Genomic DNA, 14,277 nt, shown 5'->3' with positions numbered 1-14,277 from the left:
TAAGTTAGATCATATGTTTCCCTAACATGAAACCAATCACGCTAGTCGCCACTGGTATTAATCGATAGAACAATTACGGATTCAATCAATTAATATGACAGTAGATTATTAGGTTAATTCGAATATCGGGCCCTTGCCATTCAAATAACAAAACAATCATAAACAATTAAATCAGGAAACGTACAAATACCAATAAATAAAAGAAATAAGTAAAATAATTAGATCTCACAGATATTCGGAACCGAGTTCTCAAATTGACCTTCGACTAGAAAAAATGAATTAGTTCATCTTCATGGAGGAAATCCCATGCAAAATTGCAGAAGTAATTATTCTAAAACAAAGCTATGTTTCCGTCCTCCCCCTAGAAGAAAACGGCAAAACTATATATAAAGTAATGAATACGCAGGAACTAGCTAGAAGCAAAAACAAAACGAAGCTCTCCTACTCTAAAACAAAAACTACTTGTCTAGTGGTCCCCGCCGAATTTAGATAAAAGGGTGCAATCCGTCAGATCAAGCTCTGCCGACTTTTTCTCCTCTTTGTTGCCTATTGCTAGGCAAAGACTTCAGTGCCCAGACCATTCCTAATCAGTGAAAAGAAAATGCACTCCCTCTACCGCACTCTGTGGGCCAGGTTGTTGAAGCTCTTTGGAGTCTCCCACATGTGGAGCAGTTTTCTTCAACAGGTCCCCCTTTTTAGCGTATTTTAATTCCATTTCCTGTAGATAGGTCCAAATACCAAATATAAGTATATATTAACAATTTAAAACAATATTTAGTAAGGACAAAGGGGAAATTAATAATAAAATAACCAACAATTAACACCCTATCACTTTCATATAGTTTCAAAAGTTATATATAACCCCTTTATAATTGAAATTACCCTTGTTTAAAAACTAAAGTGATTGAAGTGACCAAAATATATAAATATAATTTATATGACACTCTAACTCCATATGATTTTATGTTTTACCATGTAACTCCCTTATAGTTTAGTGTTTTACCATATAACTCACTTATGATTTTCAAAATATATACATAATCCCCTGTGGTTAATAAATAATTTTTAACTTTACATAGAGGTACTTTTGAAATTTTAGCAGACTCCATTATAGAATACAAATTTCATCATTTGACACTTTAATTCAAATCATAAGGGGGGCTATGTTTAGCTTTCGAAATCATAGGGGGATTATGTGAAAAATCATTAAATCACAGGGGGGTAAAATGTATTTTGCCCAAACAAATAAGTTGATAATTTTTTAACAAGGTCTAGAAAAACCAAAATTGCAAGAGAAGCAACAAGGTAAAGTAAGTTGCAAGAATGTGCCAGCAATATTCTAAGATCTCTGGTTTTTTGATGGCTAGGATGATCAGAGATCATACTCGAATTAATCTCTGAGCGGAACTGGTATTTTGCAGACGTAACCTCAGCATTTGCACAAAATCACAGAATGAGATCAATGTATACGAGAAACATTCAGACTTGGCAGTATGACTCCAGCTGAAAACCCATAGCTGAGAGATAGTGAAAATAAGGTTCCACCAGTAATGAATTGTAATGAGTTTTTTGCAACAGAGCAACAAACATCCCAACTGAGGCAAGAAATGTTACAGTAGTCAAAATCAAGAAAATGGAGAAAATAGGCCACCCTATTTGTACTCTCCCCCTAACGTCCAATGCTTTCGAGATCATCCAAACTAGGAGGAATAGCTAAAGAGTCGGTTAATAATTGGAGATTTATCATCCTTGAAGAAAGTTAATGAATGATAAATTACAAACAGCAACAATATGTTTTGTTCCATTCTCATGGCGACTCAGTCCAGAACAAAATGAAACTTAAAAAAAAAAATCCTGCATGTTCAATTCAACCACAATATTGTTCATTAACAAGGACAAAAAACAAATTATAGAACATATGATGAATTGACTAAATCATCTACTCTTGACCAAGAAATTGAACTAATAAAATTTATCATGCTTATTGAAAATTGGACAAAAATTTGTGGGTATATAAGAAATTGAACTAATAAAAAGTATCATGATTAACTTGTTGGAGAAATCGGGTAATTTTTCACTCAAAAATTCAACTAGTGATTTAAACCGATTCAGTAATTCCCAGGAAAGATCGTTAAAACAATCTTCTTAGACAGAATTACCATTCCAAATAAATTCCCAAGAAAAGGCTGGAGGGGTCACAAGCGGTCCCACTTAAAACCTAGTCTCCTAGACAGAATTTACGTGCACGATGTATTATCACAACTAGACCCATGTATACATAAATAATACTCCCTCCGTCCCACTTTGATAGTCCTGTTTTCCTTTTTTGTTTGTCCCAAATTGCAGTCCACTTTCCAATTGAAGAATGTAGTTGTATTTTCATTTTCCTAAAATACCCTTATTCAATACAAGTTGTTATTGCTATAAACCTACCCCATTTAATGAGAGTTGATTCTTTTTTTACCATCAATTCAAGTTCCCATAAAGTTGTACTCTATTTAATGTGAGGGTATTTTAGGAAAATAGCAATCTAAATTTATTTTTCCAACAAAGTTAACTACTTTTTCTTAAACTGTGTGAAAAAAGAAACAGGACTATCAAAGTGGGACGGAGGGAGTATGTACACACGAATAAGAAAATACACCCAAATGAACCATATAAAACACTACAAATAAACCCGACAAATATATTGAATACTATACTACAATTGAAAAGAAACTACTAAATAAATGCGGAATAAATAAAAGAGAAAAGGAAAGAACGCATCCGAAAATTGATAACGGAGTTCGGCCAATTTTGTCTAATCTCCGAGCACCACTTAAGCGACCCGCTATTATAAATTTGGGAGAAGAAAGAATTATAAAAGGATTACAAAATCCTTTTTGGTGTAATTCTTTTTTATTGGTGTTTGGTACAATTAATTGAGAAGGCTTGAGAGCTTATTTATAACTCTCAAATCCTTCTCCAATTTATAAACCCATCAATGTAGGATGAAGATTTCTGCCACCAAAGTCCACAATTGTAAGCTGTGGAAAAATTGTCAAAGTCCACAATTGTGGCTTTGAATTCAACAAATTTCCACCTTGGCATAAATCTAATCCCATCCCAAAAAATGCAAATCTTCTCACCCAAAATAACAACTGGTCTTAGTGGTACTTCCAAAATTTGCGTCCTTAGGCACCAACTCAAATGTGCAGGATATTAACCAAGTTTAAATAATGTTCAAACTTGGACCTTGTAACCACATTGGTCAACATATCTGCAGGATTCTCCGCAGTCCGAATCTTATGGAAAAAAATCTCCTCTTCTTCGAAAATTTCCTGCACAAAGTGACAGCAAACATCAATGTGTTTCGTTCTTGCATGCAAGACCTGGTTCTTTACTAAGTGAATAGCACCCTGACTGTCACAAAACACGTCAATGTGTTTTTTACTAACTCCCAAGTCTTCAAGTAATCCTTGAAGCCAAATTGCCTCCTTCACAACTTCAGTAATTGCCATATACTCTGTCTCTGTTGTAAACAAAATCACTGTTGATTGCAAAGTAGACTTCTAACTAACTGGCGCCTTGGCAAACGTGAACAAGTAACCAGTTGTAGAACATCGCTTATCCAAATCACCTGCATAGTCAGAATCACAATATCCAACTATAGATTGACCAAATGATTTATCCTGCTCATATACTAATCCAACATCTACGTTATCTTGGATATATTGTAGAATCCATTTCACGGCGTGTCAATGACCCTTGCCAAGATCATGCATAAACCTGCTTACCACACTAACTGCCTGTGAAATGTAGGGTCTCGTACACACCATTGCATACATCAAACTGCCAACTACATTAGCATACGGGACTTTCGTCATGTATACTCGTTCTTCATCCGTCTTTGGAGATAATAGGCTACTAAGTTTCAAATGAGGAGCAAGCGGAGTACTTACAGGTTTTGAATCTCCATTCATACCAAAACGTTCTAGTACCTTGTTCAAATACTACTTTTGTGTCAGACAAAACTTGCCTCTCGTTCTATCCCTGCTTATCTCCATGCCGAGAATCTTCTTGGTTTCTCCCAAATTCTTCATATCGAACTCTTTACTCAACTGAGCATTCATTTTGTCAATGTCAACTTGGCTTTTTGACGCTATCAGCATATCATCAACGTACAAGAGTAAGTGGATGTAGGAATCATCTCGTAACTTGCACAAATACACACAGTGATCGTATTTGTTTCTTGTGTACTTCTGACCCATCATGAACTGGTCAAATCGTTTGTACCATTGTCTCGGTGATTGTTTCAATCCGTACAACGATTTGCTCAACTTACAAACCCAATCATCTTTACCAGCAACTTTGAATCCATCTGACTGAGACATATAGATTTCCTCCTTCAAGTCACCGTGAAGGAACGCGATTTTCACATCAAGTTGAGCTAACTCCAAATTCAACTGCGCTACCAAGGCCAATAAAATTCTAATGGAGAAATATTTAGCAACTGGAAAAAATATCTCATTATAATCAACTCCCTCCTTCTGAGCGTAGCCTTTAACCATCAATCTTGCCCTGTAGCGAACATCAATCTTGTCAGGAAATCCTTCTTTCTTTGCAAATCTTCATTTGCATCCAATTGCCTTCTTGTCCTTTGGTAGTTGTGTTAACTTCCACGCCTTGTTCTTTGAAGAGATTGCATCTCTTCTTCCATAGCTTCTTTCCATCTATCATTTTCTGTATTTCGAACTGCTTCAAAAAATGTGGATGGAACATCATCAACAACTGGAAGTGCATAGGTCACCATGTCAACAAAATGAGCAGGTTTTTGAATTTTTTGTCTTGATCTATTGACGGCAATTGACCCTTGCTACTGTTGAGGTTCTTGGGTTAAAACCTCTTTCTCATCTGACTCTTCTTTTGCCATGGAAGAGTCATTGATGGTGCTATTCGCTGGGCTCACCATTATTTGCTCAAACTCCACCTATTTCGGCGTACACTCCACCTGTTGCGGAGTACCACTAGTCCCATTTTGTATTACTTTATTCAACATGGCAGATTCGTCAAAGGTAACATCCCTGCTGATAATGGCCTTCTTTGCTTCTAGACACCACAAACGGTATCCCTTAACTCTAATATTAAAGCCCAAAAAAAGAGTTTTCTTTGCACGTGGATCCAATTTTGATTCATTTATATTATAATATGCAGTAGAACCACAAATACGTAAAAAATCATAATCTGTTGTAGGTTTTCCAGACCATACCTCTAATGGAGTCTTGCCACCTATTGCAGATGATGGCAAGCAATTGACGAGATGTTGAACGTATGTCATAGTTTCAGCCGAAAACTTTCTGCCTAACCCAGCATTAGACAGCATGCAACGTACTTTCTCCACTAGTGTTTTGTTCATATGCTCTGACATCCCATTCTGCTGTGGTGTTCTTCTAACTGTGAAGTGCCGAACTATGCCGCATTCTTGGCATATCTTCTGAAAGGGATCATACTTGTATTCTCCACCGTTGTCTGTTCGGAGGACCTTGATCTTTCTTCTCGTCTGGTTTTCAACCTGAGTTTTCCTTTTAAGAAAAATCCCTAACACTTCATCGTTGTTCTTCATAGTAAACATCCAAACTCTTCTGGAAAAATCATCAACAAAAGTGACAAAATAGTACCTGCCTCCAAGGGATGGAGTCTTGGCAGATTCCCACACATCTGAGTTCACATAATCCAAAATACCCTTGATATTATGGATGCCAGTGCCAAATTTCACTCTTCTTTATTTTTCCAGAACACAATACTCACAAAATTCTAATTTACAAACTTTCGTACCTTTCAACAATCCTTGCTTGGTAAGATTTTGCAAGGATTTTTCACCAGCATGTCCTAATCGCAAGTACCACAACTTTGTTGTCTCCGCATCCTTCTTGCTACTGGAAGATGTTGCTGCTGCTGCTATCCCAACAACTATACTACCTTGATAGTAATACAAATTATTCTTCCTCACACATTTCAACATCACAAGTGCTCCCAAAGTTACTTTAAGAATTCCATCTCGCATCTTCACTTCCAGGTCTTTTGACTCCAAGAGTCCCAAGGAGATGAGATTTCTCTTCAAATTCGGCACGTATCAAACATTCTTCAGGATTCTGGTGGATCCATTATGATTACGCAGTTTGATTGAACCTATCCCAATTGTTTTACATGGATTGTCATTTTTCATGTACACAACTCCACCATCAAGTTCTTTAAATTCAAAGAACCACTCCCGCATGGGAGACATATGGTAAGTACAAGTTGAATCTAAAATTCAGTCATCTGGATGGGATGTTAAAGGTGATACAGCTAAAGAGAAATCTGATTCCGCATCACTTTTGCATTCTGTAACATTTACGTCTTGCGGAGTTTTCCTTTTTGCTTTAGCTTTGGACAATCTTTCTTCCAGTACCCTTTCTCACGACAGAAAGCACACTCATCTTTGGCAACTCTGCTTTTCGATTTGGACCTTCCTCTTCTCCCTTTTGATTGGCTTTGTTGACGACCTCTTGCCACTAACGCTTCATCTGTTGTAGCTACTTTCTTTTTGATTTTATCCTGTTTTCTCAATTCATGACTATACAAAGCAGAACATACAGCATCTAAAGACACATTCTCCTTCCCATGAAGTAATGTAGTTTCCAAATGTTTAAATTCATCAGGAAAGGATGACAATAACATCAAAGCCAAATCTTTATTTTCAAATTTCACATCTAAATTTAACAGGTCTGCTACTAACTGATTAAACATAGTGATGTGTTCATTCATAGTAGTACCTGGTTGGTAATCGAATCGGAACGATCTCTTCTTTATAAGGAGTTTATTCTGACCACTTTTCTTCAAAAATTTCTCCTCCAATGCTCTCCACAATTTTCATGTAGATGTCTCGTTTTTTAATGCATACTTTTCCCCTCTGGATAAACACGATCGAATTCCGCATGCAAATCGATTTATGGTACTTCACTCCTTCTCTTCTATGTCATCTGGTTTCTTTTCTTCAATGGCAATGTCAAGATCCTGTTGGAAAAGGGAGTCCATGACCTCGCCCTGCCACATGCCGAAATGGCCAGTACCATCAAATATCTCCACCGCCAGTTTCGAACTTGACATTGGAGTCCTCGATCATGTAGATGAGGAAGTCGATGCCCCAGATGTAATTCTTGACGTGGAATTGTCTAATGCCATTACAGACTCAAATAATAGTATTCAATACAAAAATTACAAATAGGCCAAAGGACGAACCTTCAGCTCTGATACCACTTGTTGGGGGAATCGGGTAATTTTTCACTCAAAAATTCAACTAGTGATTTAAACCGATTCAGTAATTCTCAGGAAAGATCGTTAAAACAAACTCCTTAGACAGAATTACCATTCCAAGTAATTTTTTAGGAAAGACTGGAAGGGTCACAAGCGGTCCCATTTAAAATCCAGTCTCCAAGATAGAATTTACGTGCACGGTGTATTATTACCATAGTTATTAAATCCGGTCCGACCTGCCAGTCGAACCGGTCAAACCAGTGAACCGGGCATTGGACCGGGCTGGGTTTTAAATTAGATCGTTTAAGCAATCAAATCGCTGACTAGTCAACGGACCGGCGGTTCGACCGGATGAAACCGAAAATCCAGCCGGTTTTGTCTAGGAACCGGATTTCGTATTAAAATTTTATTCCTTTACTAGAACTCGAACCTTGGACCTCTGGTCCTTGCAGCAACGCGCATACCACCAAGCTACTTCACCATTTGTTGATTGAGTAGCTTACTTATAATATATAAACGTTTTGTCAACTTTATCTTTTTTTTTATTTCTCTAAAATAAATTTATTTGGAATCTTTTAATAAAAATTTATGACCCCAAACTTTATAAGTTATAAAATGGACTTAAAAAATGACATATTACATAATTCATTTTAAAGACAAATATTATTTTTAATAATTTTTTACACTTAAAATTCATAAATAAGTTAGATAATTACACTAAACATAGATAAAATTTATACTTGAAGTTTGGTATATCACTAAATAACTTAATATTTTATTGATTCTTATATGAATTAATTATTTTATAGCAAATTAAATTATATGAGCATTTGTTATGACATTATTTATTATAATTTATATCATATATTTTATATCAAAAATTATGAAATATAATATTTAAATATAATTAGTGACCCACCGGTTCAACCACTCACCCATTGGTTGAACCAATAACCCGTTGACCCACCTCTTTTGCCGGGTTCCCTCCCGGGTTGGGTTTAATAACTATGATTATCACAACTAGACCCGTGTATACATAAATAATATGTACACACGAATAAAAAAATACACCCAAATGAACCGTATAAAACACTACAAATAAACCCGACAAATATATTGAATACTATACTACAATTGAAAAGAAATTACTAAATAAATGCGGAATAAATAAAAGAGAAAATGAAAGAACGCACCCGAAAATTGATAACGAAGTTCGGCCAATTTTGCCTAATCTCTAAGCACCACTCAATGCGGAATTTTTGTTTGTTTTTCCTTTTCAAAGTAGTAAGATGTGACCTAGTAATGGTACATCTCACTATCCCGATGGATTGGAATTGTTTGATGATTATTATGGTAATGTAAGTCTTGAGTAATATTATTAAAAAATGGAACGTCAACAGTTTTTAAGTGTTTCGTGCAAGGCAAAAAAAAAATCTATACACATGAACTTGTTTGAATTTTTATTTTTGAATTTTTGGCTAACAATTTTTGAAATATACTCTATACACATTTTCTAATCATCTTTTATATTTTACATACATTATATCATTACAGTGTTTTTTCTCATAAAAACTTCTAAAAGATACAATCCAAACGGGATATAATTTGTATGCATTTGTTTCCCAAGAAAACAACTTTTACAGAGCAGCTTTTTTTTTTTTACACCTTTTCTCATTTTGGTGGGTAGTAATGATAGCAAATTTCTCTGTGATTATTGAAAAAATTGAAGTCAGCAACCAGTAACTCCCCTAAAACAATGTTGCTAGACCGGAGTAGCAGCAAATTATTTTTGTGGAGTGTAATGGATCAAAGATGCAAAAATTATTTTATAATCCCATATCTGCAAAAGTATTAGCCATATTAGCATATAGTTCTTAATTTGAATCTCAAATCATCTTCTTTTACTCTACAATCTCTCTTGAATCTAAAAAGAGCATTATAAGGTGATTTTTTTGAGGGCATGGTGTAGCTGACGCAAATTGATGTGTTTAAATTTTCAAAGTGATATTTTTTTAATCCACCATTCGAGAATGATGCCTTGGACTTTTCAAAGTGCAATATCTACTAATCGAAAGTAGACGTAACAAAGTCTCTCTCTTCTTTTCTTTTCTTTTCTTTTGATGGACACTTTTCGTCAAAAACGTAGAATGTTTATTTGGCTGGGAGTGCTTCTTATTATTTATTAACAAGGTGGGGTTACTCATCAAATTGAACAAAAAACTAGGTAGCAATTGGATTTGGACAAAAAAAAAAAAAAAAAAAAGGGGGTTTGGGCAAAGCATATTTGAGGTTTCGATGCGATTGTATGATTTTTGAATATTTTATCTGATCTGGTAAAAATTAGCATTATTTTGTTGTCTATATGAATTTTGTTCATATATGTCTATTCAATATATAAGTACACCCATGTATATAATCCCAAAAAAAAAAAGTACACCCCGCCAGTGTATATAAGCTTGCACCACATCTTGAAAGAAATAAAATAACAATATCATTTTTAGCAAAATTAATTTCGTAGGAATTCATATTTCTTGCGCATAAACCCCTCGATTGGGTGACCGAGTAACATTTGTTTGTCCTCCATTACATCAAATCAATATTTTGTGATGCGTCCCTAGCTCTAATGCATCTCTGTGGTTTTGAATATTTTGGATGTTTTTTGATCTATTATTTGGATATTTTATTATCTTTTAGGTGTTTTTTGAAATGTTTTTACTAGAAATGCTATAAATGTGTGTTTTTCAATACAAGGCAATGAAATTGTTAATGTGTGATTATGTCATCCCAAAATAAAACACATTTAAACACATTTTTTTGCCTTTTACACTTAAACTACTAGTAATATTTTGATTGTCAACATCATAACATAATATTAGTGTGATTTTTATTTTCTTTAACTATTCTTAATTTTAATAAAACTTAATATAATTCACAGTCAAAGATCTAACATATTTAGAACTTTTTTGTTTTCAAGCTTTTACATGATTCATAGCTCAAAATCTCACAGATAATGAAGGGTACTATCATATTTTAACAAAATTATTGTATACTCATAATATTATTACACCAATATCATAAGGATGATAGTACTTTTTGTGTACAACTAATGATTGGATGTATGACATGTATATTTTTATCTTATTGGTGATTTCTATATTCTTTGATGAATCATTTCAGACTCATGCAATCTCTATTTTTCTTTCTTTCTATCAATCATAGGGTGTATCTCATCGCTGCATTTCAACTAAAGAAGGATAAATCGTTAATTACTCTCAAATTATGAATTACAAGAAATTCTTAAATTACACTTGAATCTCTTCTAACTTTTGAGTTTTTCTTTTATCATACCCCTAATGCTTAGAGCCCATTTGAATTTCATTTTTGCAAATTTTGCAGAAAAAAAAATACCATTATAGTACTTTTTCATTATGCATTGCATTTGACGTAAAAAAAAAAGTTATTGGAAAATATATTAAGAAAATATCCCTAAAAAATTGGAAAAAAAAATTGCCAACGAGACCAGCAATCCAAACAAGGCTTCAGATTTCTTTGGTTGGTGGGAGTTTCAAAAACTTAGAAAATTAAATTCAATGTTGAGATCCATTTTTTAGTCAGATAGGAGCAAGATGATTGCTCAAAGATTTCTCAGTCCACGAAGAGTACCATTTTGGAAGATTACATCCATCTCAGATGCCAAATTGTTTGACCAAATGATCATCTACTGCTAGCACTTCTCCAGTGCCATCTTCATAAGTCCTAGCACTTGAGGAACTTGCAAAATGTTTAATGAAACTCTTCTCTTTTACAATTTCTGATTTGGCTAAATATGAAATTTACTTCTTCTCATCTCCATAGCCAATTTTATAGAGTATTTTTTTTTTTATTTTATAATCTCTTGTTTTCCAATTTGGTCCATTAAAAACAATTGATCTCCTATATCCATAAATTAGGTGATTTGAGGATTGTGGTGCTAGTCTAACTTTTTCCTTCTTCTTGTCCTCTTGTTCGACTCTCCCCAACACAAAATCGAGTACAAGGACTCATCTATCGTAATAGCACCACTTTTGTTGGGTATCAATATCAATATTGTTAACAAAATTTATATTGTTGATAATCAAAAATCTTATATTCAAAATAGTTGGGAGATGAAGTCCAATGCTTGAATGATGAAGGAATTTGTGCATTATGGAGATAAAGCTGCAAATTATCAAGTTATACTGGACAGTGAGTGATTATATTAATTGTTACCATATATAACTAAAAGATAAAATATATTTTCTGCACAAGTATTTAGTGTATGTACCTTGCACATCATACACATTGGTTGTCAAATGACTCAAATTAAGTGAAAAATACTGTAGAGGCTACATAGATGCTTGGTCGACTAGCTAGAAAATTGAAGTATGAAACTGAAAGATGAGATGAGAATAATTTTTTTGGCCCCATAACGAGAATATTCTTGCCTCGCCCCAGAATAAAGCCAAGACTAGAGACAATTGCTGAGACATAGGATTAGGTACAACAATGTAAATATTCGATTAGCTAGGTAAGACTTGAAAAAAAAAAAAAAGAAATATTGGATTGGATTATGTAAAATGCCAAGGAATGTCAGTGAACCTTCCAAGCAGGTTCTTAGCTAGGGCAATTAAGTATAAGTTCTACAAGTGTAATTGGTTTACAAATATGTGGAGAAATTTTGCTGAATTAAGTTTCTTAGCAAGTTATGGAGCAGATCCTGGATAAGGCAGCTCAATCAGAGACATAAACGCCTTGTATGAATCACTCCGGCAGGATCCAACCCTTCTGGATAAATATGATGAGCCATCATTTGTGGATACGCCTGCACACATAGCAGCAGCTGCTGGCTCCACCCACTTTGCCATTGAAGTCCTAAGGTTAAAGCCATCATTCCGCACGAAGCTCAACCCGGACGGGTATAGTCCACTGGACTTGGCACTTCGAAGCATGGTTCGAAGTCTCGGCCGAGACCGAGACGACTCGGCCGAGTCGTCACCGTTTCGGCCCCTACCGATACGATACCGTGACGAAACGATACCGAAATACTTGACACGCCAAGAAATCGACCGAGTCGTCACCGCGACGGATTGATTCGGCCGAGTCACACCGAGTCACTCCGAGTTATCCCGAATCAAGACAAGAAATCAGCCGAGTCACACCGCGACGGATTGATTTGGCCGTTTCTTTTGCTATTTTTTAATTTTTTTTATTTAGCATACTTTTTTATATTATTAACAATTTTTAGAATATTAAATACTTTAAAATTGGCGTCTCACCGAGACCGCGATCGATATGCCGAAACCGATGTGGAACGTTCCGGGCCGCGACCACGACCGCGACCGTGACTTTGAACCATGCTTCAAAGAGGAAAAAATAGAACAGTAAAATGGCTCATTAAGCATGATCCTGAGCTCATTCGCGTCAAAGGAAGAGAGGGGTTTACGCCTTTGCTACTGCCTCTTGTTCGCAGCTTGCTTCCTGGGTTCCGATGAGGTTGATGAGGGAGTTTATGATGAACACGATTATCTTCCATCTACTGCTGGAGGAGCTGGACTTAGGTGTGAGCGTGAGAGAAACTGAAAATGAAGGCGACGGCTGCCAGTATTTCTTTGCAGCACAAGATTTTGACATCATTGTTCGGGTACAGAGCAAGAATTGGGCACTGAAGCTCAAAACATATCCTAATCAAATACATCAAAGTTCTCTGTAGAGTATTACATTAACTTAATCTCCTTCCTTGACCTCACAACTAGACATAAAGGAAGTTCAAATAGCAAGGAACTTACGAAATGTTTAATGGAACACTTCTCTTTTCCAACTTCTGACTTGGCTATATGTGAAATTTACTTCTTGTCATCTCCATATCCAATTTTATAAAGTATTTTATTTTTATTTTATAATCTTTTGTTTTCCAATTTGGTCCATTAAAAACAATTGATCCTATATATATCGATAAATTAGGTGGTTTGAGGATCCTATAATCTTTTGTTTCCTTCTTCTTGTCCTCTTGTTCGACGCTCCCCAGCACAAATCAAGTACAAGCAACAAGGACTCATCTATTGTAATAGCACCACTTTTGTTTAGTATCAATATCAATATTGTTAACCATAGTGGCCGGAGAGCTTTTCTCACTATCATATTCAAGATTCAAATCGTGAACCTGGTAATTGGGATTGGAAAGGATACGGGAAGGGGTGAAAGGTAAAATAAAAATTTAAAATATCAATATTTTTTTAAAAAAAAATTAGGGCAAATTCCACTTTACCCCTCTGTGATTTAGTCTTTTTTTACATGACCCCCATATGGTTTCAAAAGTTATATATAACCCCGTCATGATTTAGATTAAAGTGTCAAAGTGACGGGAATGATCATTCGTAACGGAATCACCTAAAATATCAAAAATACCCTGATGTAAAGTTGAAAATTATTTATTAACCAAGAGGGGTTATGTGTATATTTTGAAAACCATAAGGGGGTTATATGGTAAAGTATTAAACTATAAGGGGGTTATATGGTAAAATATTAAACCATAAGGGGGTTAGTATGTCATGTATTTATAAGGATAATTTCAACATTTTTAGAAGTTCCGTTACGAATGACTATTTCCGTCACTTTGACATTTTAATCCAAACCATGATGGGGTTATATACAACTTTTGAAACCATAGGGGGGTTATGTAAAAAAAGACTAAACCACAGGGGGTAATTGTTGCGGATCAAAAATCCCAGATTTTAAAAAAAAAAAAAAAAAAAAAAGGGGAGATGAAGTGCAATGCTTGAATGATGGAGGCATTTGTGCATTATGGACATAAAGCTGCATATTGTGATGTGATATTGGAGAGAGTGTGATTATATTAGTTGTAACCATAAAATATATTTGCTGCACAAGTGTATATACTTGGCATATCATACACATTGGTTTTCAGATTAAGTGAAAAAACTGTAGAGGCTAAATAGATATGCTCGCTCGACTAGAAAATTGGAG

This window comes from Coffea arabica, chromosome 1c, assembly GCF_036785885.1.
Source record: "Coffea arabica cultivar ET-39 chromosome 1c, Coffea Arabica ET-39 HiFi, whole genome shotgun sequence".
NCBI lineage: Eukaryota > Viridiplantae > Streptophyta > Magnoliopsida > Gentianales > Rubiaceae > Coffea > Coffea arabica.
The sequence above is the reverse complement of the archived record's forward strand: the minus strand, read 5'-3'. Positions refer to the sequence as shown.